The sequence below is a fragment of the Dermochelys coriacea genome, chromosome 1, assembly GCF_009764565.3.
Source record: "Dermochelys coriacea isolate rDerCor1 chromosome 1, rDerCor1.pri.v4, whole genome shotgun sequence".
In the NCBI taxonomy this organism is placed as follows: domain Eukaryota; kingdom Metazoa; phylum Chordata; order Testudines; family Dermochelyidae; genus Dermochelys; species Dermochelys coriacea.
In genome coordinates, this window is record NC_050068.2 from 60,734,604 (window position 1) to 60,760,651 (window position 26,048).

The 26,048-nt window shown below is 42.6% G+C and overlaps 2 long non-coding RNA genes across 6 annotated transcripts in view; one reads left to right on the plus strand and one right to left on the minus strand.

Moving 5' to 3' along the window:
- LOC122457221 overlaps window positions 1–26,048 on the plus strand; it is a 141,112-nt gene that overhangs the window by 99,926 nt on the left and 15,138 nt on the right. For 2 of the 3 annotated variants that reach the window (XR_006276670.1, XR_006276669.1), the window contains one exon: window positions 14,214–14,278. This is a non-coding gene — a long non-coding RNA (uncharacterized LOC122457221). Of the gene's footprint in view, window positions 1–1,535; window positions 1,648–14,213; window positions 14,279–26,048 lie in introns of those variants that run through there. The other variant, XR_006276672.1, reaches the window with a different exon arrangement.
- Window positions 654–25,426, minus strand: LOC122457219. 3 transcript variants are annotated; one of them, XR_006276665.1, is made up of 4 exons: window positions 25,181–25,426; window positions 1,773–1,840; window positions 1,467–1,684; window positions 654–1,027 (listed from the first exon to the last, which is right to left on the minus strand). It is a non-coding gene; the product is annotated as an uncharacterized LOC122457219 (long non-coding RNA). The 3 variants fall into 3 exon arrangements; XR_006276664.1 differs by lacking the exon at window positions 25,181–25,426 and adding an exon at window positions 7,918–8,048; XR_006276667.1 differs by lacking the exon at window positions 1,467–1,684.

Here is a 26,048-nt window from a genome sequence, read left to right on the forward strand (position 1 = left end):
GCAGTGATCAGACAATGCTGATCATGAAAGTAACATAGTGAGCTGAAGTCTCTTCCCCTTCCTTCCCCATTTTATTGAAATAGCCAAGCCTAGGGCAGTTCTGTTGATGGAATCTGCTTATTGCCTCTAATCTTTACATTTTCAGTAAAACAGCATTGGCCCTGGTCTTCAATCTTTCCATTGGTTTGGATGCAAATGAGTCACTGAAATATTAACAATCATTTCCAATGACAGAAATGCATAGCTGCTGGTGCATAGAGGAATCATAGAAGAGTAGGACTGGAAGGGACCTCAATAGGTTATCTAGTCCAGTCCCCTGTGCACAAGGCAAGACCATTCCTGACAGGTGTTTGTCCAACCTGTTCTTATAAACCTCCCATGATGGAGATTCCACAACCGCCCTAGGCAATTTATTCCAGTGCTTAACTACCCTGACTACCCGTTAGGAAGTTTTTCCTAATGTCCAAACTAAACCTCCCTTGCTGCAATTTAAGCCCATTGCTTCTTGTCCTATCCTCAGAGGTTAACAATATTTTTATTCGTGTTACATTTGTCAATATACAAAGAGCAAAGCATGTAATTTCTTTCTTGCAGTTCTCTTTTATCTCAAATAACTCTTTTTAGAAGGAGAGGAAAGTCACCATAAGAGCACTGTGTGTATATCCTTCATTATAGACTGAAGCATCACTGAGAACAAAATGCCTCACTGTGTCTTTAGATATCAGAGCTTTTAGATATTTAAAGGTGCAGTACACCACAAACAAAGGCTTAATAGCTACATACGCCACAAATAGTTATGTTCTTCAGATTTCTCCCCTTAGATGCACCCATGGAACTTGGCCCATGTGCTGCAGAAGATACTCACTTCCTTCCTAGGTTTCTCTTCACTGATAGTTGTTTGTTAATTGTGACTGTTTGAGAATCTGCCCATCATGTCAGTTTTTCAGAAACCAAGCAGGAGAAGCCAAGCTCCTCTTTTGGCCTTTAAGAGAGTGCCTAAGTCTTTTTTTCCAGCAGCCCAAGTTCACTGTGCAGAAAACATAAAGCATTTTTCTTAGTAAATTCCTAGCATATTTTCCTAGTAAACGTTTGAATAAAACTCAAACTTTCAGCCTGTGTCCAGAGGGAAGTTTCTAGCTGTTATCATTTTGCTATGCCTTTGTGCAAAAAAGAGCAGATTTCTGAAGCAAGCTGACTCTAATGTTCAGGCCATACACTAAATTGTATGCAAGGGCCTCTCTTTTTACCTATGGACAGTTCTAAACTGTTCTTTAACAGGCTAGTGCTTACATAGATACTGGTCTTATTTGCATGCTCTTACACCATAAGAGCGTGCAAATATAGTATTCTGAAATACCTAGTGTATTATCACATTGGTGTGCTGTGGATGAATGCAGTATTTGAAACCCTCTTGTCTATCTCCAAGCCATTGTTTTATGTCTGTAGTGGTGTTTTATCCATAATACCTTGAAATTGGTAAACTTTGCCAGTGGTTCCTTCAGTCAGTAGGTGAACATGGATTTTTTTTTTTTCAGTTGAGGAAGAGATATTGGGCCTAATTCTTCTCTGTTATATCAAAGAAAACTTGGGAGTCACTCCAGTGGTTTCAGTGGATGGCACAGGAAGTAAGTCTGGGCAGAACATGACCCATACTCCCTACTTCACACCTAGACTTGAAAGTTTGCTGTAGAATGACACAACAAAATCTCTATTAGATATTTTTCATAAGTGCCTGATTCTATCAGACGTATTCCCAATGAGTAGAAACTTACTCTGTAGTTAGCTCACTGATTGCAACAGGACTTCATAAACCTTTACAACTGTCTTCATTTTATTTGCCCTGGAAGGAAGAACAAAATGAAATTCATCAGGCTCCAAAATGGAAAACTTGGTTTCAAAATGAAACTTTCCTTTTGCTTTTCAAAAACAACAAAAGAGTTTGTTTCCTCCTTTTCCGCATTTTGCCATGGAATGCAGTGGAATGAATGACATTTAGTGTGTGTGGGGTGGGGGTTCTTGTATCTTCCTTTTGTTTTTTTCAACTATGGAAAAGTTAGAGTGGGAAAAGAAAAAAGTGGGTGGGCGGACACCTCCCTAGACATCAATTAATTTTGTTGGATTCAGTGGCAAAAAGGAAAATAAAATTTGATTTAAAAAAAAAAGACACAAAACCAAACAGAAAACTTCAATTAAAAAATAAAAATCGTTTTATGTTGCAATTGCCCATCAATTTTATTTAAAACATTTTCCTGCAAATTTTTTAAAATGTTTTGACTGAACACCATTTTTTTGAGTGGGGGTTTGAAAATGTCAAGTAGCTCTGTTCTTCTCTGGTAGAAATACCAAATTGATGTTGTTCGTTCTTCAGCACTTCCCTTTTTTTTTTTTTTAACAAATGCCCAATACGTTCAGTATACGGAATGTGACCTAATCAGCAATTTGTCTGGCCTGGTTTACAAATCAAGCTGTGCACTGTTTAAATCTGGGGTGAGGCTGTTTCTCAAAACGTCCATGATGCTCTCCTCAGGGAGTTCAGACCCGTGAGTCAAGGTGCTAGCTCTCTGCCTCAGCAAGAGAGTGCTTTGCTGGAGCTTAAACTGCTCCCTGCCATGCCAGTCTGTCCACCTCACCAACATACTCTGTCAGTCTAAGCTTTGACTTGCAGGTAAGCATCCATGAACTTCTGGTCCTGAGTTCCCCAGAGGTCTCTCTTTGCAGTGTCCAATCCCTGTCAGTGGACACACAGAAATGAACCCAATCCACTGTCTCCAAAGAGACAGAATAAATGCCAACCTGCTGGATAAGCTGAGGATGCTCACTTTACTTTAATATAACAGCAAGGAGATGGTTTATACTAAAACTAAGAATAAATTTATTAATAAAGAAAAGAGATTTAAGTGATTATAGTTATTAGTCCTCTCCCCTCCTCCACCTCTCCTCAAATCTGAACCCTGGAGATTTTGTTTAAATCTTTGCTGGTGACCTGATGGAGATTTTCTTCAACTGCATACATGAAGAACTTTGTCACAGATATATTGGCCTTGATGGACTTTTCATAGTGCAAAGTACAGAGCTGAGCCTTACCTTTGTTCTAAGAACTCTCTGAATGAAATTCACCCTTGTGCAAGGAGCCAGCACAAGATCTCTGCTAGAGTTGGGCAAAATTTTTCAACTGAATAATTTTTTCACCAAAAAATGCAGTTTGGGGACAATGAGAACTATTTGTGAACACAGGTTGAATAGTTTTGGCCAAATGAAATTAAGATTTTTTTTTTTTTTTAAAAAAGTGAAAACTGTTTGTTTTGACATTTTCAAACTGAAAAATTGTCATTTTTTGTTTTGAAACATTCTGAAACCTGTCATTGTTTTGTCTGAAATTTAGCTAGATTTTTGAGGGGCTTTTCAAGGGTAAAAATACCACCTGGAAATATAAATAAATGAAATATTAAAACAGTTTATTTTCAGGTCAAAGGAAACATTTCTTTTAACCCAAAACAATTTTTTTTCTAGATTTTTCTGGTTCAGTCACCACGCAAACAAACGAAAAAATAAATTATTTACTGAGCTCTCATCTCTGCACCACTTAAATTCCACTTACAGGGTTAAATGGGATTCAAAAGGGACAGAAGAACTTGTGCTGTCCCTCTGTCCGGGGGTGAATTTCACCATCATGTGTCCTGCCTCAAGGAGGATGTGGAGTGTCTGGAGCCGGAGTACTTCAAGTACAGTATTACATGAACATTTGTAGCCTTTGTATCCCTGAAGTATTCCTTACTACAGTAAACATAAGGCACTCGTCTGATGGTTATAAACTCTGCATGTTACAGACACATTCAGCTTCAGCAAAAGACTATGAACTCCATGGTGCTTATAAACACTGTTGGTGTACAGCTGTGCTGGCAAAGTCTGTAAACTTCAGCCAAACAAGCTACAGAGAACCGAGGCGATCACGTACTCCAGGACCACATTATTTGAGTTTTCTGTTTCACTGAACAACATGCATTTTTTTACACTAAATTTGTAATTACATGAAAAAATATATTCTTGATCTCCGAAGAAATAATCTACATCAATTTTTCACATGACAAGGCTTTGACATAACTTCTTAAACTGAGGACAAATCACAAACAAAGCTTCATTAAGATACAGTTTTCATGCATTTCAAATGGAAACTACATAACCCAACTTAGAGCAGCCCATATAACACCTAATAATGTAAAAAGTACCCTCTCGGTACATTGGAGCCACCTACCTTTACAGACTTTGAATTCACCCTCCCGCAATAAGTCAGCTAAAATAATCTTACATTTGTATAGAATCATCGAACCATAGGGTTAGAAGGGACTTCAAGGGTCATCTAGCCTACCCCCATTTTACTTGGCAGATACAAATCAAAGACCTCTGTCTCACTTTCCCACTATAGTCAAGTGACATTTGACATCTCATTGTCTAAGAGCTATCTTCCAATACTCATCACTATTCCACCACACTCTGCATACAGAGTATAAATTGCACTTGTCCCCAGTGATGTGGCTGTGAGAGCTCACTATCTATGCACAACCAGGTAGTCACTATGATCCTGGCTGTTGTATAAATCCTAGCTGTACCCTCTGACTTTTAACCCCTATTCAGTGTGTCCAATGGCTTGAAATCACATCTGATCCAATTTTGTGTCTGGGAATATTAAATAAAGCACTGTACATAAAGAGTCTTAAAAGTAAAATAATACTACAGGACCCCCTTAATAATGGTGCTGGAATACCATCTCAAACAACGTGACACAGGCACCTGGTAATATCTAGGCAGTACTCGGTAAATAAACAGTGATAACTTTCTGTCTAGACCAGCAGCACAGCCTGTCATCTAAATGCAAAGTTTATAAAAGGGCAAATCCAGCTCACCTTAGTCCATGGGATATACAAGCAACTAAGGGAGCAGGATGTGGCCCTCAAGATCCGGAGTCACATGTCATCGTTAGGAATTTACCAGTTCAAAATGTGTTTATATCATGCTGAAGAAATCAGATATGCAAACAAACTCAGGACATTGGACGTCTGCATCAGAGGAGTCAGGAATCGGAGATCCCCTGGCATGCTTATACCTGAGCATGCCACAGTTTGACAAACACACATTTTTGCTTGACTAGTCAGAACAAAGACAAATTAGTTAATCCCTGAGAATATAGTTACACCCTCACTATCTAATATGCTATTTAATTATACCTGTTGCCATCAATGAAAAGGTCACTCGGGCAGTGGTAAATTATTAACTGCTGGCTGTATAACATGCTGTTCTGATTTCTCCTGCCCTTTACATTTTCTGTTCTCTGTTAAGCGGAAACACACAGGGGCCAATGCCGTCCCTGGTGGAACTCCACTGGAATCAGGGAGTCTGGACTGCTGTGTCTAGCTTTGTTTTGGTTTAGGCTTTGCAGGACACTAATTCTATCGCAAAGGACGAGGGTTTTCTTGCATGAGTGACCTCTCTGTGATTCACAGGAAGCTGGCTGCCTTTCCAGCTCAGGGCCCAATTCTCCACTGCTCTGTACCTAGTGGAGCCAATTAGTCTTCTGCAAGACAGGATTTAAATGCTACCAGATCCCTTGGCACAGGTTCAAATGGTCACAGTGGGTGTAGAGCAGTAGAGACAGAGGAGCACGGAAAATTATTTTTATAACATGCTTTGAGATCCTCAGCGGAGGGCTGCTATATGGATACAAAGATATTATAACTTATTTAGCATCGAAAGCAGAGGAAGAGATAAATGAGCATTGGCAGTGAATGGAGAGAGAGAGATTCTTCTGACTCTTGTAAAGGTGCAGATATGCAGGACCAAATGAGAGCTCAACCCCTGCACTCAGAGCTGGGAAAGGCTGACAGCTGAGGGGAGGGCATTAAAGCACCACTTCCAACCTGAAGGGCACTTTGGTGCAGCTCAGCAAACAGGCATTCTCATGAGCTGCTTGTTCTGTTCAGATAGTAGCTAATGAGTTGTTCTATGTTAGGCATCCACTTTTCTGTGACTATATAGAATTACATGACAGAATCATAGATGGAAAAGACCTCTGAGGTCCCCTAATCCATCACCCTGCCAAGGCAGGATTCTCCCTGACAATGTATTTTTCCAGTCTTGTTTTATATGTTTCTTGCTATGAGTTCCCACTTCTTGTCATGTATTTTTAATGCTGCCCCTTTCCAAATACACACATGTGCAAATGCTGAAAGACAGCACTCACTACAGCCTTATTTCACGAACAAATGAATGGACAGCAGGCTGTTTTCTAGGGTTTATAATGTCTTTATCAACCTATTGTCTTGAAAATTAGCACAAGTTTTATCCTTCACCAAGAGCTATTTATACACTTAATGTAAAGGGCCTGATTCTCTTCTACATTAGGAAGCTTTGCACAAAGCTGCCTCAAAGTCAGCTTAGCCATTCACTGCAGGATTTATTCCACTGTAGGGAAATCCTTAGGTGGTATGCTGGCTGATACGGAGAAATGGCTGCAGATTAGTGCAAGTGGTTAGGGCATCATTTGTGGCTTGTTGATGTTTAGCCATAATAGCTTCTCAGGGCTGCTGGCAGCCACCGTGAATGTAACGGGCTACAAATATGCATAATTGTCACTGATTCTTCTACCCTATCTCCTCCTACATAAAGAGAAATTTCAGAGATGTCCACTATCTCAGATCTCCTGTTAAAGATTTCGTGAGCACAATGTTTTGTGTAAAAAGTGGCCTTGTTTTTCTGTGATTCAGTGCAAAACCCCAACCCCCCCGCGTAAAACTCCACAACTCCCCCCTCCACACAATAAAGTGTCTCTTGTGCTGAAATTTGATTTAAAGGTGAAATTTGGAATTGCAAGATCACTTGGCATGGAACCGTACAATCTGTCAAATGAAAAACATTCCTTATTTTTGCATAGGTCTGATACAAACAAAACACAGTCATGCATAGAAGATTGCAGCCAGCTGGCACACAGAATGACATGTGTGTAGCAGAGAACATTGATGATTTTGGGGCTAAGGGAATGGACTGGGACTTTGGACACTTGAAGCCTTGAGACCTAGATTTGATTTCTGGTTCTGTTACACACTTCCTGTATGATGTCAAGCTCACTGTGCTTCAGTTACACACCTATAAAAATTCTTTCCCCACCCTTTATCTGTCTTATTTATTTAAGCCCTGAACTTGGAATTGACTCCATATGTGGGCGTAGAGTTCCACCTGCTGAGGCCTATTTACACCAGATACCTGAGGTGCTGGAACAATTTGTATAGTGGGGGTGCTGCTGAGAGCCATTGAACCAAACTGTTAACCTTGTATATAATGGTAACTACTTCCATCCAGGGGGTGCAGCAGCATCCTCAGCAAACCTAATTCCAGCATCTATGCCAGATATAAGGGCTTTGGTACATTCATGTGTAAGGGATGGGGGAGAGCCAGGACTGTCTCCTTACTACATGTGTAGAGCATCAAGTACAATGGGGTCTTGATTTTGGGAGTAGTGCATGGTCTCTCCAGTAATACAAATAACAATGTTGGTCAAGGGCAGAAAGATACACTATTATTCTTATGAAAAATGCCATGCCATCATTAATGTCCATGAAGAACAGATAGGATTAATTTTTAATATAATTTCAAATATTGATCACCTTTGAACTTGACACTCGCACTGTGACTTATGTCTGCCCTTCAGATCTTTTATTTCACACTTGAGTCTGAGAAGAGTATCCATTACTTCAGTGGTTTGCTCCTGCAGGTCCGTGACTATGCTGACATCCTAGTAGGGATTATCTTTTGTCACCTGTAGTTCAGACACTTAAAGAAATTTCAATTTCGTGTCCTTTATCTATGAAACTTGTTCCAAAGTCCCATACAAAGGTCAAAACAAATATCCACTGTATAATTACTTACCTGTTTTTGTTGTTTGGTTTCTTCTGAGTTAGTTTGGAGCTTTCGTGCTTGATTGAGCAAGAAGAGAGACTTTGGCTGCCAGTCAAAAAGGAACTGGCAAACTAGATGGTTGGTCACTAGTCACTGTAAATATTAGTGACTTGATTCTGTTCCCCTTGAAAACAACTGCAAAATTCCCATTGACTTCAGCAGGGGCCAGAGCAAGTTGTAGATATTTAGTTGCTGAAGCATGACTAAATTCTGGCAAATAATGAGGTTTTTTTGTTCACTGGCAATTAAAAAAATATCAGAAAAACATTATTTTTGGATCAACCAAAATTACAAAATTTTTGAAATTTTCAGTAAGTCAAAAAGTCTAAACAAATTTCATTTTGAGTCAAATTAAACCTTTTATTCAACCCAAAATGAAATGTTTCTTTTCAATTTAGCATTTTTTAATGTTTGATTGTTTTTAATACAATTTTTAAAATAAGTTGTTTTAAACCAAAAATCAAGATGTCAGTATGAATTTTTTTTTTTACTGAAACAATTTGGCAAAATGGACATGAATTCAAAAAATGTTTTAATGTCACCAAATATGCATTTTTTGCTGACAATAAAGTTGTGTGTGAAAAGTTTTGCCCAGCTCTAAAAAAGACATACCTCTTCAGATACATGTTTACCACTAACACTAACACTGAGCTGATCCTACAAACTCTTTGACAACTGCAAAAAGAACAGGAGTACTTGTGGCACCTTGGAGACTAACAAATTTATTAGAGCATAAGCTTTCCTGGGCTGCAGCCCACTTCATTGGATGCATAGAATGGAACATATAGTAAGAAGATAGATAGATATAATGTACATACAGAGAAGGTGGAAGTTGCCATACAAATCGTAAGAGGCTAATTAATTAAGATGAGCTATTATCAGCAGGAGAAAAAAACTTTTGTAGTGATAATCAAGTTGGCCCATTTAGACAGTTGACAAGAAGGTGTGAGGATACTTAACATGGGGAAATAGATTCAATCTGTGTAATGACCCAGCCACTCCCAGTCTCTATTCAAACCCAAGTTAATGGTATCTAGTTTGCATATTAATTCAAGCTCAGCAGTTTCTCGCTGGAGTCTGTTTTTGAAGCTTTTCTATTGCAGAATTGACACCCTTAAGTCTTTTACTGAGTGGCCAGAGAGGTTGAAGTGTTCTCCTACTGGTTTTTGAATATTATGATTCCTTATGTCAGATTTGTGTCCATTTATTCTTTTGCATAGAGACTGTCCGGTTTGGCCAATGTGCATGGCAGAGGGGCATTGCTGGCACATGATGACATATCACATTGGTAGACATGCAGGTGAACAAGCCCCTGATGGCGTGGCTAATGTGATTAGGTCCTATGATGGTGTCACTTGGCATCGGGCTTTGTTGCAAGGATAGGTTCCTGGGTAAGTGTTTTTGTTGTGTGGTGTGTGGTTGCTGGTGAGTATTTGCTTCATGTTGGGGGGCTGTCTGTAAGCGAGGACTGATCTGTCTCCCAAGATCTGTGAGACTGAGGAATCATTTTTCAGCATAGGTTGTAGATCTCTGATGATGTGCTGGAGAGGTTTTAGTTGGGGCTGAAGGTGAGAGCTAGTGGCGTTCTGTTATTTTCTTTGTTGGGCCTGTCCTGTAGTAGGTGACTTCTGGGTACTCTTCTGTCTCTCTCAATCTGTTTTTTCACTTCAGCAGGTGGATATTGTAGTTTTAAGAATGCTTGACAGAGATCTTGTAGGTGCTTGTCTCTGTCTGAGGGATTGGAGCAAATGCGGTTGTATCTTAGAGCTTGACTGTAGATAATGGATCGTGTGGTGTGTCCTGGATGGAAGCTGGAGGCATGTAGGTAAGTATAGCGGTCAGTAGGTTTCTGGTATAGGGTGGTGTTTATGTGACCATCGCTTATTAGCACAGTAATATCCAGGAAATGGACCACTTGTGTGGATTGGTTTAGGCTGAGGTTGATGGTGGGATGGAAATTGTTGAAATCATGGTGGAATTCCTCAAGGGCTTTTTTTTCCCATGGGTCCAGATGATTGAAGATGTCATCAACGTAGTGCAAGAAGAGTAGGGGCTTTAGGGGACGAGCTGAGGAAGCGTTGTTCTAAGTCAGCCATAAAAATGTTGGCATACTGTGGGGCCATGCGGGTACCCATAGCAGTGTCGCTGACTTGAAGATATATATATTGTCTCCAAATGTGGAGTAATTGTGAGTGAGGACAAAGTCACAAAGGTCAGCCACCCGGTTTGCCGTGACATTATCGGGAATACTGTTTCTGATGGCTTGTAGTCCATCTTTGTGTGGAATGTTGGTGTGGAGGGCTTCTGCATCCATCGTGGCCAGGATGGTGTTTTCAGGAAGATCACTAATGGATTATAGTTTCCTCAGGAAGTCAGTGGTTTCTTGAAGATAGCTGGGAGTGCTGGTAGCGAAGGGCCTGAAGAGAGTCCACATAGCCAGACAATCCTGCTGTTAGGGTGCCAATGCCTGAGATGATGGGGCATCCAGGATTTCCAGGTTTATGGGTTTTGGGTAGCAAATAGAATACCCCTGGTTGGGGTTCTAGGCATGGGTTTGCACAGATCTGTTCCTGTACTTTTTCAGGGAGTTTCTTGAGCAGATGGTGTAATATCTTTTGGTAACCCTCAGTGGGATCAGAGGATAATGGCCTGCAGAATGTGGAGTTAGAGAGCTGCCTAGCAGCCTCTTGTTCATATTCCATCTTATTCATGATGATGACAGCATCTCCTTTGTCAGCCTTTTTGATTATGATGTCAGAGTTGTTCCTGAGTCTGTTGATGGCATTGTGTTCAGCACGGCTGAGGTTATGGGGCAAGTGATGCTGCTTTTCCACAATTTCAGCCTGTGCACATCGGCAGAAGCAATCTATGTAGAAGTCCAGTCTGTTGTTTCGACCTTCAGGAGGAGTCCATGCAGAATCCTTCTTTTTGTAGTGTTGGTAGGAAGGATTCTGTGGGTTAGTATGTTGTTCAGAGGTGTGTTGGAAATATTCTTTGAGTCAGAGATGTGGAAAGTAGGATTATAGGTCACCACAAAACTATATAATGTTTGTGGGCCTGGAGGGACAAAAGGACAGGTCCCAAGATAGGATAGATTCTTCTGCTGGGCTAAGAGTATAGCTGGAAAGATTAACAATATTATTGGGTGGGTTAAGGGAACTACAGTTGTGGCTCTTGTGGCATGTAGCAGTTTAGTTAGTGTCCTTTTTTCATTGTAGAAAAGCAAAGTGTGTGTTGTAAATGGCTTGTCTAGTTTTTGTAAAATCTATCCATGAGGAAGTTTGTGTGGCAGGTTGTTTTTTTATGAGAGTATCCAGTTTTGAGAGCTCATTCTTAATCTTTCCCTGTTTGCTGTAGAGGATGTTGATCAGGTGGTTTCGCAGTTTCTTTGAGAGTGTGTGGCTAATCTCTCAGCATAGTCTGTGTGGTATGTAGATTGTAATGGATTTTTTACCTTTAGTCCTTTCAGTATGATGTCCACTTGTTTGCATTTGGAAAGGAAGATGATGTCTGTCTATATCTGTATGGGTTTTTTCATGAAGTTGATGGATTTCCATTCTATATGACTAAACTCAGTGCCTTGCATAATGACAGGTTTCAGAGTAGCAACGGTGTTAGTCTGTATCCGCAAAAAGACAATTTAGACAACTGATGATTCATGTTATCTGGAATGTCTAGCACCTCATTATTACTCATCCTTCTTGTTACTCTCCACCATCCCATTGTGGTTTGGTCAGCTCTATTCTCCCCCCCCCCACCCCCACACACTCTGTATTGCTCATAGATTTTACAGATAAAACAGACCATTAGTTCATCCCTTATCCTCTCCCAGGGCAGGATTTTCTCTGTGTCCTGATCTGCTGTATTCTTCCAGTTCCACATTCAGCAGGGTGCCCAGGCATCTGTTTACCATTAGGCATCTGAGCAGTCCCACTTAAGTTAATCAGGGCCCCAGCTCCTTACCCCTTCCCTTTCTCTTGTGACTCACAGCATCTCTGCTCCCACCTATGTTCGATGCCTTACTATTCTGAAACCTGTCATTCATATGCCTCACTCATTCATTTTGTTGTTCTTTCAGTTTATTTACTTAGCACTGATCTCGTGCCAGGCACTCTGTAGACACTCTAGGATAGGTTCTCACCTTGAAGAGCTTACATTCTGTATAGTCAGCACCTGGCCAAGAAGAGGGGAAATGGAGGTAATACACAAGGAGTTATAGCCTTCCAAACACTAAGCAGTGATTCCTTTATCCCCTGCTCCAATACTTTCACATTGTGACTTTCCCAGCTATTTCCTGGCATCTCCCTGAATGAGCTAAGTGTTTCCTGTTGCTTCACAGAAGCAACCTCCTCCCTGCAGAAATGGCAGTTTGCTGAGGTAGCTCTGTGGAAGTCAAAGCGTGGAAGCAGACTCCCATGAGGCAGTGGGGAGGTGCTTCTGATCCTGCCACCAATCCTGTTTCTGTGCTGTCCTGAGTCACTGCCTCGGATGGAGAGGCATTGGGGATCTGCTGGCATGGAGTCTCCCACCTCTCTTATCCATAGCAGGGTAGGGGAACTGGTTCCCCAGATCCTGGCTTGAATGGTGAGGAGAGGCCAGCTAGTCATAAGAACATAAGAATGGCCATACTGGGTCAGACCAAAGATCCATCTAGCCCAGTATCCTGTCTTCCAATAGTGGCCAATGCCAGGTGCCCCAGAGGGAATGAACAGAACAGGCGATCATCAAGTGATATATTCCCAGCTTCTGGCAAACAGAGGCTAGGGACACCATCCTTGCCCGCCCTGGCTAATAGCCACTGATAGAAATATCCTCCATGAATTTATCTAGTTTTTTTTTAACCCTGTTAGAGTCTTGGCCTTCACAACATCCTCTGGCAAAGAGTTCCACAGGTTGTCTGTGCGTAGTGTGAAGAAATACTTCCTTTTGTTTGTTTTAAACCTGCTGCCTATTAATTTCATTTGGTGACCTCTAGTTCTTGTGTTATGAGAAGGAGTAAATAGTACTTCCTTATTTATTTTCTCTACACAGCCATGATTTTATAGACCTCTATCATATCCCTCCTTAGTCGTCTCTTTTCCAAGCTGAAAAGTCCCAGTCTTATTAATCTCTCCTCATACGGAAGCAGTTCCATACCCCTAATCATTTTTTTTTTTTTTGGATTTTTTTTTTTCCCCTTTCTGAACCCTGCCCAATTCCAATATATCTTTTTTGAGATGGGGCGGCCACATCTGAGCACAGTATTCAAGATGTGGGCATAGGATTTATATAGAGGCAATATGATATTTTCTGTCCTATTATCTATCCCTTTCTTAATGATTCCCAACATTCTGTTCATTTTTTGACTGCCGTTGCACACTGAGTGGATGTTTTCAGAGAACTATCCACAGTGGCTCCAAAATCTCTTTCTTGAGTGGCAACAGCTAATTTAGAGCCCTTCATTTTATATGTATAGTTGGGATTATGTTTTCCAATGTGCATTACTTTGCATTTATCAACATTAAATTTCATCACCCAGTTTTGAGAGATCCTTTTGTAGCTCTTCGCCGTCTGCTTGGGACATAACTATCTTGAGTAGTTTTGTACTGTCTGCAAATTTTACTCCCTTCTCCAGATCATTTATGAATATGTTGAATAGGATTGGTTTCAGTACAGACCCCTGGGGGACACCACTGTTTACCTCTTTCCATTCTGAAAACTGACAATTTATACCTACCTTTTGTTTCCTATCTTTTAACCAGTTACCAATCCATAAGAGGACCTTCCCTCTTATCCCATGACTTTGGGAATGGACTAAGGTTACTTTGCTTACTCCATTCCCTCTTCCTGCTCCTGGACCTACTTATGTAGTAGTCAGTAATTTCCTCCTGGAACAAGAGAGGCCTTTCCTATGGCAGTCCCTGGAAAGTGTTGGTGGATTTTTCTGCATCATGGAAGGGATGGGGGGACTCAGGGCAGGTAGGTTTTTACTGTCTGGGTTTATATGGCACTGAAGCTCTCTTCCCTCTTGACCATGATCCAACTGCTGTCCTGGGCAAGTTCCTCACCAGGGCCTTTTCAGGTCAGCCTCCAAGAGGTGGTGGTGGGGTCTCCTGGTTCACATGTTCCTGGGGGTGGAGGAAATAGGGGTTGGAGTAAGAGAGAGATGGCGGCCTGGTGTCCCAGAGTCCAGGCCTTCAGGGTAAGGAATTCAGGGGTACCTGATCATGTTCGTGTTACTCCGTAAGTCTAAGACCTGACAAACCTTTGTTTTTGTTTACACTTAGCACTTATTTTCAACAAAAGCCTGTTTACAATAAGTCTAAATCAGAAGATGGTTGCTTCCGGGAAGGTAAGATACAAGTGGGATTGTTGGCAAATATGGTTTAAATTGGACCAAGACCTACATTTTAAAATCTGTATACTGAAAGTTACTTGACAAGAACGGGAGGTGCTCACCGCTGCTAACATACAAGTCATTTATTAGAACAATAAACATAAGAACATAAGAATGGCCATACTGGGTCAGACCAAAGATCCATCTAGCCCAATATCCTGTCTTCCAACAGTGGCCAATGACAAGTGCCCCACAGGGAATGAACAGAACAGGTAATCATCAGGTGATCCATCCCCTGTCACCCATTCCCAGCTTCTGGCAGAAGAAGGTGTTTAAGTATAGATTGAGCTGCTTAATGTTAGCATATGTGGAAAACCTGGGCTCCAAACCTAAGTCTTCATTCAAATCAGAATTCCTGCTGAAGTTGATGGAAGTTTTACCTGAATGAAGACTTCAAGATTTGGCCCAATAACTTTAGGATGGAAGTTAGTCACTGAGATAATGCATGCTGGGTGCCAATGTGAGAATCTGATGGGTAGAGAGAGAAACTGGGATATTTTGATTATTTTGTAAATAGAACCAGTATGAGCCCTTTGAAGTTTTTTTTTCCTACACACACATGTACATTGTAGGAAATGTATGTCTGAGTACAGAGTGATAGATAATTTGATTACAACAGACTCTGGTAAAGTTGGGATTAAAAACTGGGACTATTTACTATACATTTATATACAAGAGAGTAACGTGGGGAGGCAAATGCAGCTGCAACCATTGGTGATAAGCTCTCTGCCAAAAATTCATCAAGAATCTCACATGAAAGCTTCATTCTGTGAATCTACTGTGTACAATTGAGCAAGTTTCAGCCAGTGTGCCCAACCAGTCAATGATCCAGTAGTGTTACTTCCACAAAATGTTTGTCTTAATCCCAAGGGTGTGCATTATTTCACTGTTGGAAATAATAGCGTATCCTCCAGGATGTCTGTAACCTCCTTGTCCTTCCTGGAATCAAATACAGAACAGTCTATGCTGTATAGGGTCTGAAGTCATATAATCAGCCACAATATGCACTTGGACAGCTTCAGCGTATGTAAAATATAGCTGGCTAAGCAATCATTGTTCAGTGTTCAAGCATATGAAGAGAGCCAAAACAGCACAACGTTCAGGCTTTCTTCTTTCCTCCACGTATCAGGATGCCTCTTATCAAGCACTTCCTGTAAGTTCTCCAAGTTCCTAGACCTTACTCTATACATAAGCATCAGACTATAATGCCCCCTATTGGGGAGCTATTTATTGTAACAAGCACCATTCAACATACACTAGATGTAGAATGCACTGCACTGTAATGATACCTAATGATGATATCTAATGGGAACTTCTCCCTGAGTCCTCAGATACCCTAGTGATGGAAACATTATTAGAACCTGATGGACAGATAAATAGAATGTCCCCTTAGCGCAGGAGTACATCGTACTTAACAAAGGCTCACCTTGTGAAACCAGAGAGGACCAGGACAGTAGCTGAGCATGATCCAGAGCCTGAAGATAATGCTGGTTATGATCTATGGCTGACTGTTTTAAATGAATAAATACTAGAGCTGTTGGAAACTTTCTGCAAACAAAGTTTTGTTCAGCATAAAATGGTCTGTTTCAAAAATGAAACGTTAAAGTTGTCATTCACCAAAAACTGCATTTTCTTATAGAAAACCAGGCTGATGGTAAATGAAAAATGTCAAAACAATTTCAGTAAGGATTTCATGGAAATTGAGTCCATTTAGAACCCTGCAAAAAAGAAACCCCTTTGAAATGTTTTGTGAAATATTTTTCTATTTCTTCTTCTTCCAACCAGTGCTAATAAATACATATTGTACTGCTATTAAGGCAGACTTAGTGCAGGAGATTCCATGACAACACCACTTACACTAACAAAATGAGTCACTGGTGAGGCAAGATGGCTGTCGATAAGCAAAACGTATTTGATTGGTACAGTACTCCTCAGATTTGCACTCCACAGGTAGCTGCCTGACCATTTACTGGATTCAACACCTTAACTGGGCCAAATGCAGACCTATTTGCTGTGAAATGATTACACGGATGCAAGTTAAAGTGTAGCACCCCTGATCAGTTCTACACCCAGTGTGGGTTACTTCTGGAAGCGGTAGGAGTAAACTGTGAGAGAAACTGGGCAACAATGTCAGGAAAAGGGCACATTAAAATGTGTCCATTATACTTCTTTGATCTGAAGCCCCACCCCAGGATCCCCTTTCCACATAGCTGACAATGGAAAACCAATGGAATGTGATCTCTGCAGGGTTTGGAGAAGCCAGCTGAATGGATCAAAACTAGTACAGTCTTCTGGGCTCATGCCGATGTAGGCTGATAACTAATTTTTGCCAGTGATCATAAGGGCTTTAACTTAACCCTGGTCTTTCAGTGTCATCTGAACTTTATCAAGCCCACCAAAACTGATCTGCCCATTGCTCTCTGGTGAGCTGGCACTCTAAAAATAAGATGAATTCACATTTTAAATGGCTGTGACCCTAACGACCTCTGGGATTGTCTCTCTTCTCAGGTGATACCACAGCATTTGTGATAAAAAAGGAGGCATTTGAGCTAAAAGTCCCATCGTCAATAAGGGGAGAGGTTTATAGTCAGGCCTCCTCAATTTACTTCTCCCTTGGATCCCAAGGAGAAAGGCACTGGTCACCTCCAGGATCTGCAGTAAGACACTTCTTTCCCCGGGACAAATGAACTGTGGGACTGGGGCAGTGGTGTGCAATCTTAAGGGAGGAGTCTATAGAGCATCAAACTACAGTAAAGGGAAACCCAAGTTCTATTCCCAGTTTTTCGTTAGGCAAGTCCTTTCATTTCTCTGTGCCCCTATTTCCCTTTGTCCGTCTTGGCTATTTAGATGATAAGCTCTTCAGGGCAGGTGTTTGTTTACTTTGTGTTTGTAAAGGGCCTAATGCAATGGGGCCTTGTGGAATCTTGGTTAGGATTCCTAGATGCTACTTTAATACAGATAAGATTATATGTAAATACATTTTATATATGCTCATATAATCATAGAAGATTAGGGTTGGAAGAGACCTCACGAGGTCATCTAGTCCAACCCCCTGCTCAAAGCAGGACCAACCCCAACTAAATCATCCCAGCCAGGGCTTGGTCAAGCCGGGCCTTAAAAACCTCTATGGCTGGAGGTTACACCATCTCCCTAGGTAACCCATTCCAGTGCTTCACCACCCTCCTTGTGAAATAATGTTTCCTAATATCCAAAGTAGACCTCCCACACTGCAACTTGAGACCATTGCTCCTTGTTCTGTCATCTGTCACCACTGAGAACAGCCAAGCTCCATCCTCTTTGGAACCCCTCTTCAGGTAGTTGAAGGCTGCTATCAAATCCCCCCTCACTCTTCTCTTCTGCAGACTAAATAAGCCCAGTTCCCTCAGCCTCTCCTCATAAGTCATGTGCCCCAGCCCCCTGATCATTTTTGTTGCCCTCCGCTGGACTCTCTCCAGTTTGTCCACATCCTTTCTGTAGTGGGGTCCCAAAACTGGATGCAATACTCCAGATGTGGCCTCCCCAGTGCCTAATAGAGGGAAATAATCACTTTCCTTGATCTGCTGGCAATGCTCCTACTAATGCAACCCAATATACTGTTAGCCTTCTTGGCACAAGGGAACACTGCTGACTCATATCCAGCTTCTCATCCACTGTAATCCCCAGGTCCTTTTCTGCAGAACTGTCTCTTAGCCAGTCAGTCCCCAGCCTGTAGCAGTGCATGGGATTCTTCTGTCCTAAGTGCAGGACTCTGCACTTATCCTTGTTGAACCTCATCAGATTTATTTTGGCCCAATCCTCCAATTTGTCTAGGTCTCTCTGGACCCTATCTCTATGGACCCTCTAGCATATCTACCTCTCCCCGCAGTGCAGTGTCATCTGCAAACTTGCTGAGGGTGCAATCTATCCCATCATCCAGATCATTAATGAAGATGTTGAACAAAACCGGCCTCAGGACCAACCCCTGGGGCACTCCGCTTGATACCAGCTGCCAACTAGACATCGAGCCGTTGATCACAACCCACTGAGCCCGACGATCTAGCCAGCTTTCTATCCACCTTACAGTCCATTCATCCAATCCATACTTTTTTAACTTGCTGGCAAGAATACTGTGGAAGACCATATCTAAAGCTTTGCTAAAGTCAAGATATATCACGTCCACTCTTTTCCCCATATCCACAGAGCCAGTTATCTCATCATAGAAGGCAATCAGGTTGGTCAGGCATGACTTGCCCTTGGTGAATCCATGTTGACTGTTCCTGATCACCTTCCTCTCCTCCAAGGGCTTCAAAATGGATTCCTTGAGACCTGCTCCGTGATTTTCCAGGGACTGAGGTGAGGCTGACCGGTTTGTAGTTCCCCCGATTCTCATTCTTCCCTTTTTTTAAAGATGGACACTATATTTGCCTTTTTCCAATCATCCACCTCCCCTGATTGCCATGAGTTTTTGAAGATAATGGCCAAAGGCTCTGCAATCACATCAGACAACTCCCTCAGCGCCCTCGGATGCATTAGATTCGGATTCATCGACTTGTGCATGTCCAGCTTTTCTAAATAGTCCTTAACCTGTTCTTTCTCCACTGAGGGCTGCTCACCTCCTCCCTATACTGTGCTGCCCAGTGCAGCAGTCTGGTAGCTGACCTTGTCCGTGAAGGCCAAGGCAAAAAAAATATTGAGTACTTCAGCTTTTTCCATATCATCTGTCACTAGGTTGCTTGCCCCATTCAGTAAGGGTCCCACGCTTTCCCTGACCTTCTTCTTGTTGCTAACATACCTGTAGAAACCCTTCTCATTACCCTTCACATTCCTTGCTAGCTGCATATCCAGTTGTGCTTTGGCCTTCCTGATTACACCCTTGCATGCTTGAGCAATATTTTAACATTATGAATGTTACCCACTAAAATTTATCACATTATGAGTTTATTATTTTACATTGGCTGTTATATATTATTTGAGCCAGGTAGAGAGAGTTATTTGTATTTTAATTGTATTAAGGATATTGTGCTTTTAATTGGTTCAGTTCCTAGGGCTTGAAGAAGTGTTATATATAAATGAGCTAGTTTGATTCAGATGGATCTTCTTTGGCATTCCTTCAGCTCCCCCCATTTCCCTAGCAGTCTCTTCTGTACACTTTGGGCCTAATTTTTAAAGTTGTTGAATGCTTACAATTCCCAGCAGCTTCAGTCGTAGTTGTGGGTGCCTGGCACCTCTGAAAAAATCCAGCTCTATTTTCCCTTCTTGCTTCTACCCTGCATTTGTATGGAGATGGAGGTGACTAGATAGGGTGACTAGGTATCCGATTTTGGACTGAAATATCCAGTCGAAAAGGAATCCTGTCGGCTCTGCTGACCAGGCTGTTGAATGTCCGGTTCGTGGCGCTGCAGCGGGGATGGCAGGCTCCCTGCTAGCGCTGTGCACGGCTCCCTGGTCCAGAAACAGCCAGTACTTCCGGCTCCTAGCCTTAGGGGCTGCCAGGGGTGCTCCATGTGCTGCTCTGCCCCCCTCCTGCAGGCGCAGCTCCCATTGGCTGGGTCAGGGCAGGAGAGGAACTAGCGCTACTTGTGAGCGCTCAGCAGGCAGCTGTTGAGGGTCACATGGCGCGCACTTCTCCCACTGCTGCCCGGCCCTCTTCTCCTCACACTCCTCCTCTGGCTGGGCTTGAGCTGCGGCGCATACCCTACTGTGAACCGCAGTCTGTCACCCCATCGTCGGCACCCAGGAGTTGGAGATATGTGTATCCCCATCTTCGAGTGCTGGGAATGGGGCTGCACCCCCATCCCCCTCACTGCATCCCTCCCTGCCTCAACCCTGCTGCACTCCCATCCTCCCGTCACTGCATCCCTCCCTGTCCCAGCCTCCTGCACCCCCATCCCCCTCACTGCATCCTGCCCCCCATCCCCCCATCACTGCATCCCTCCCCATCCCATCCTGCCCCCAACATGTACCCATTCCAGCCCTCCACCTCCCAGAGCCACCACCCCCATGTCCCTCACCCCCCACAGCCCTGCACCCCATTCACCTTCACACTCTGCTGCATTCCCATTATGTCCCTATACACCCCTGTGCCCCTCACGTCCTCATGAACCTGTAGCTTTCTGCCTCTCCCTGCATCCCCATCCACCCCACATACCCCATCTTCTCTCCTTCAGTGCTCCCTCTCACCCTCACCCTGCTCTCATCCTTGGCCTCTTTCCCCCCCATCCTCTCTCCTCCACCCCCACCCATCTTTTCCCCTCCAGCCCACCCTCCTCCCTTCCCTGCTGGGTGATTTAGGCAGCCCCTGGAAAAGTGTTTGAAAAAGTGTCTCTGTGTAGGCAAGTGTGTGCATGCATGCATTGTATGTGTAAGAGACTGTGCGTCTTTGTGTATGAAGGTGTGTGTATTGCAGCATGTGTGTATACCTGTGAGAATAAAATTTGCAGCCTAACTTTTTGACTTTTATTCCTTTTGCTGGCTTGCGCACGAAAAAAATGACGACATAAAATATGTGTGTATTCATTTCATAACAAGCTTTTAAAAGAGAAGAACTCTAAAAGAAATGTAGTATTTCTTAATAGGTGAATGTTGTTGACTAGTAATTGCAAAAGAGCCAATGTATCATACATTTCTCCCCACCTTTGTCTAGTTACATTATAAACTCTTTGTTGCAGACTCTCTCTTTTTATGTGTATGTCCAGCACCTACCACCCTGGAGCCCTGATCTTAGTTGGGGTCTCTAGACACTAAACAACAATTGTAATAATAAATAGGGTAGAAGTATGTGTGTTAGTGCATGCTAGATGTGTACACATGTGTATCTGCATGTGGGTGTGGGAGTCAGTTTCTGCAGATTGATTTTTATAGGTATCTGGACAGGTATGCATTTCTGTGGTTGTGCTCTAAGGATTTGTATTTGGGCTTTGGGAGTGGGCCTTTAATGGACCCATTGCAGTGGTGATAATGTGTGGTGCTAATTCCACACATAAAATTACAATAACTTTAGTGAACAAAAAACATGAAGCTGGTTATGAAAAATGGGAAGAGGGGAGGGAAAGAATCATGAAAATCTTTGTGAAATTTGTTTTTTTTTTAATTACCCTTTTTGACTATTTTGCTGCCAACTCTAGTGTCCTGTAACAAATAAAACCTGAACTTAGCATAATCATAGAATCATAGACAATTAGGATTGGAAGAGCCCTCAGGAGGTCATCTATTCCAACCCCCTGCTCAAAGCAGGACCAACACCATAATAATATATCTGTCAAAACAATACAGATGCCTGTTTGGGCCTTGCAGTGAAAATGAGCACATGAGAGAGGGTGGGGGAGAGCAAGCGATGGAGGGAGAGGGGATGGAGTGAATGGGAGGCGGGGCATCAGGCAGGAGCAGGGCCTCAGGGAAGGGGCGGGGCAGTGGCGGGGCAAGGTTGTTCAGTTTTCTGGAATTAGAAAGTTGGCAGCCCTACTAGTAGGTCTATTTTGTTTCTAAGATCTATGATTCACTAGCATCTTTGGATCCAAAGTGCTATGTAAAGAACTAAATGGTAATATACTATGATTCAGTCTCGTTTTACTTATGTTTTTAATGTTCTTTTCTGTTTTAATCATTTAAGCATAATGGATTTATGGTAAGAACTCTTCAATGCATATAACATGCTTATAAGCTAACTGAATGCTTCAAAAGTTTCAGGGAACATTTGTTTGAATTAAAAAAAAAAAGAATTCACTCTGGCTGGAAGGTTAGTAATATACAAAGAGTAGGAATGAAATGGTGTTATGTCCCTGCCCCCAAGCTTCAGATCTTGAGCATGCTTTCCGGGCAGACAGTGTGCATCCAATGAACAGCCCAGAAAAGTGACACTGTTAGGAAAAGTCAGCAGACAGCACACAAAGCATTGGGGTGGACACCCTTGTTGGCAGATTGCTACACAAATTAGATCTGGATAAATTGGCTCATCTACAGGCACATGAAACTATTGCTCTCCAACCCTCCTTCCTAATGCAGTAATACTGAAAGAACTACAGGACTGGAAATGTTTGGAGAAAGTATTAAGGGGGAATATGTGTTTGGGCGGGGAAGTCTGTAAGCACTTAAACAAAAAGAGTTGTGCAATAAACAGTTTGGGTTTATAAAAATAAAACATGCCAGACAAACAGGATTGTTTTTTTGGATGGAATTACAGAATTAGTGGAGGAAAGGAATGCTGTAGATATAATGGGCCAGATCTCAAGCTGTGTCTCAACAGCACTCAGCATAGTTTAAGAACTGGTAGCTTTAAGCCACTTCGGTGCTTCCCTGAAACTGGGGCTGCTGTCCTTTATATTGGCTGTTAGCTGGGTGTGAAGGAGCTTTGACCATGCCCCATTACCTTTGGCCCTGCCCTTATATCACAGCCAGTGTGTTTAGGGGGGGTGGTCTGGTGCAGATCTAGCAGAGAAGCTCCTATATGCTTAGAGAATCCTTTACAGTCCAGTTAAGCTAGCTTTTGGGCATCTTTGTGCCAGTACAGGATTGGGCTAGATGCTCTAGTATAGTGTTTCTCAAACTTTTGTACTGGTGACCCCTTTAAGATAGATAGCCTCTGAATGCAACCCCCCTTATAAATTAAAAACACTTTTAAATATATTTAACACCATTATAAGTTCTGGATGCAAAGCGGGGCCTGGGGTTAAGGCTGACAGCTCGCGACCCCCTATGTAATAACCTCTCAACCCCCTGAGGAGTCCCAACCCCCAGTTTGAGAACCGCTGCTCTAGCATGCTATCTGGAGTGAAATCCTGGCCCCACTGCAGCCAATGGCAAAGCCTTTGCTGACTTCAGTGGAGCTAGGATTCCACCCTACATTTTAGAGAAACATTTGATAGAGTATGTTTCAACGCTTTACTTGGAACAATGCATCTACATTGGATTGGGTACAGTCAGTGGTGCAAGCAGAAATAATTTCTTGCTGGTACGCTGCACTCATGGAAGGACACGGGGGGGAGGGGGCACGTGACCTCCCCACATGACTCCTCCCCACCCTGCCCCCAGCCCAGGCCCCTGCGCTCTCCCCATCCCCTCCCCATGATCCACAACAATCCCCATTATCAGGGGGAGGGAGGTGGCTCTGTCCTCCTCCCACTGCACTGGACACTTCTCCTGCCTGGGGTCTGTACAGCAGGACTCAGGAGACGCAGCTGCGTGGAAGGGCTGGAGTTGGGCTCCTCCTGTGTCTTTCCGTTACCATACCAGCCATAAATATCTCACTGGTACAGCATACAGTACCATACCACCATATTTGCACCACTGGGTACAGTTGTCTCTTGGTTGAAAACTAGTTGAAGCACCATAAGCAAAGGGTGGGGATTAGGGGCAATACAGCCCCATCCCCAATGGTGTGCAACAGAAATTGATGTTATTCCTGCCTTATTGAATTGGAGGAGGAAGGACTGCACTGATTCCTGCTCCATACTGGGTCAGCAAGGTGTCCTATTATGGCAAGGAGCGTGTGCTTTCACGCCATGAGCGTTGCAGTGGATATGCACCGCTGCAAACTGAGAAGCTCCAGCAGTCATCATGGCTCCAGTAGCTTCTGTCACTGTGGTACGGCTTTGCACTACTCCAGTGAGGGGCTGGACATGTTAGGCACAAGTGGGACTAATTTGGGACAAGTTGTCAATACCACTGTGAATAGAGATCGAACTAATTTTGCTCCCTTTTTGTTATAAGGGTAGGCAGGAAATTAACAGGATAAGATGTTATTTGAACACATGCAAGTGAATTCAGAATGTACTTTCTCCTTTCAGCTCTGTGATCACCATTAGCAATGGCCTATGCCTGATGCTTCAAATTCCACCCTTTGAGCCAGTGAAGCTGATTTCCTGCCAGGGGAGAGTCACCCACAAAGGACGGCAGATAGAATTTCTGTTGCTGTTCTCTTTTACAAGGTTTGCCTGGGGAGGGCAGCTTTAAACTATTGTTGGGCCTCCATAAGAGCCCCGCTGTCCTAGACAGAGCAGCCTGGGGAAGTCCTGAATCAAAGCATCCCCTACCCACTTTTAGCACCCCAGTGCTCCACCAGCAACCCCACCCCCGCAACTGGGGGCTCTGTTGGCCAGCTGCAGATCACCTGATTAAGGAAGCTCATAAAGGCCTTGTGCTGATGTAACCCCCTCTGTATTCCTCCACTATGCCAGTTGTCCGCTATTGGGCTCATGTGCCCAGGGTTACACCAGCAGAGGCTACCTAACCCAAGGATAATCTAATCCTAAATATATACTTTTTGACTAGACAACAAATAAAGAAAATGTATCCACAAGGATTTGATAGATGTAAAGTCCAGTAAGGAAGAGGAATTGTTTAGTGTGGTTGAAAGAGATATGGCTAAGAGTGATTAAATAGAACAAAGAAAAATGCAAGATGAATATCAAGAAAAATCTACAATGAGACCTCTTAGACTATATGAGATATTCCCAAGGATGCCCTATTGCTTGGGCTATTTTTAAACCAGACCCTATAAAGCATTGGTAAAATACTGTATGGAAAAGTGGAATGTTCTTATTTCCAAAAATATTCTGTCATGCATGGCACGTACACTCTCCCAGCTACACACCCATATGGGTGCATCACATGCAAAGAAGGAGAAGGGTACTGTAGAAATAAGAATTTAAACACTTTCTTTCAACCTGATTTGTCCTCTCATTCTGGAACTATAGTATCTTATGTCCAATCAGGAAAGCAGATAATTGGCTTTCTGTGCTGTCAGTAATGATTCTGATCTCTGTATCACCAGGTGAGGCGATAGCTTTTCATAGCATCCAGCACTGATTGCTTCAGGCATGGGTATGTTTTCCTAGTATTTCAGCAGGTTGGGACTAGAGAATTCTTAAATTCATTACTTACCTGGGGTATTCAGATATTTTAAAGTGATGGCTGTCACCTACACCGCCTGAATTGGCTAATGCCTTAGATGGACAAATACACACCTCCCGATTAGACCTTTGCCAAATATTTAGGATGATGTTTGATGTGACAAATGAACAAGGTATCCAGCATCCCTCTTAAAGCACATTGGTGGAGCATTTGTAGCATATAAGAAATGGCATATCATAACTCCACTTACACCAGGAGTAGCTTTATCTTGGAGTCCTATAAATAGAAAGCGTAATCAGTCATCTGACAGATGTTTCAGCCAGAAAGCACAAGTTTACTCTGGCATGGACAGCACTAGCAAGTGGCTTGATTGTTTTAGTATCTTTTCTTTAAAAAGTCTCTTGCCTGTCAGAGGGAGAATTAAAGAGATATATAATGTTCAGGGGATAGGAATGCTTCTGCCTGGCACCCATAAATCTACAGCTAACTGAGACACAAATGGCAAAGATGAACCAGGTAAGGCTTATTGTTTGTGTCCTTGTTGTCAAGGAGACAAGAGCTTTGTTTGGCTGACATGGATAGCAGGCAAGAGTAGGAAATGTATACCCTGTTTCTAGAACCGTTTCCAAATTACAGGTTCTGTTCTGAAACAACACCATTGAATGATTTTTTTTTGTAATAGGCATCTAACTAAATCCTACTTAACACAAGTGTTGACACATTTCTAAGGCCAAAGCAGACTAAAGTCAGAAAGGAAAGAATTATTGCAGCACAATCCCATATTGTTTGCAAGGAGGGGTGCAATGATGCTGTCACAACTCTGGCAAAAGGTGGTGAAAAGTGTGAGGGATATAAACCTTTTAAAGCAAACAGGATTAAAACCTTAAGTAACCAACAT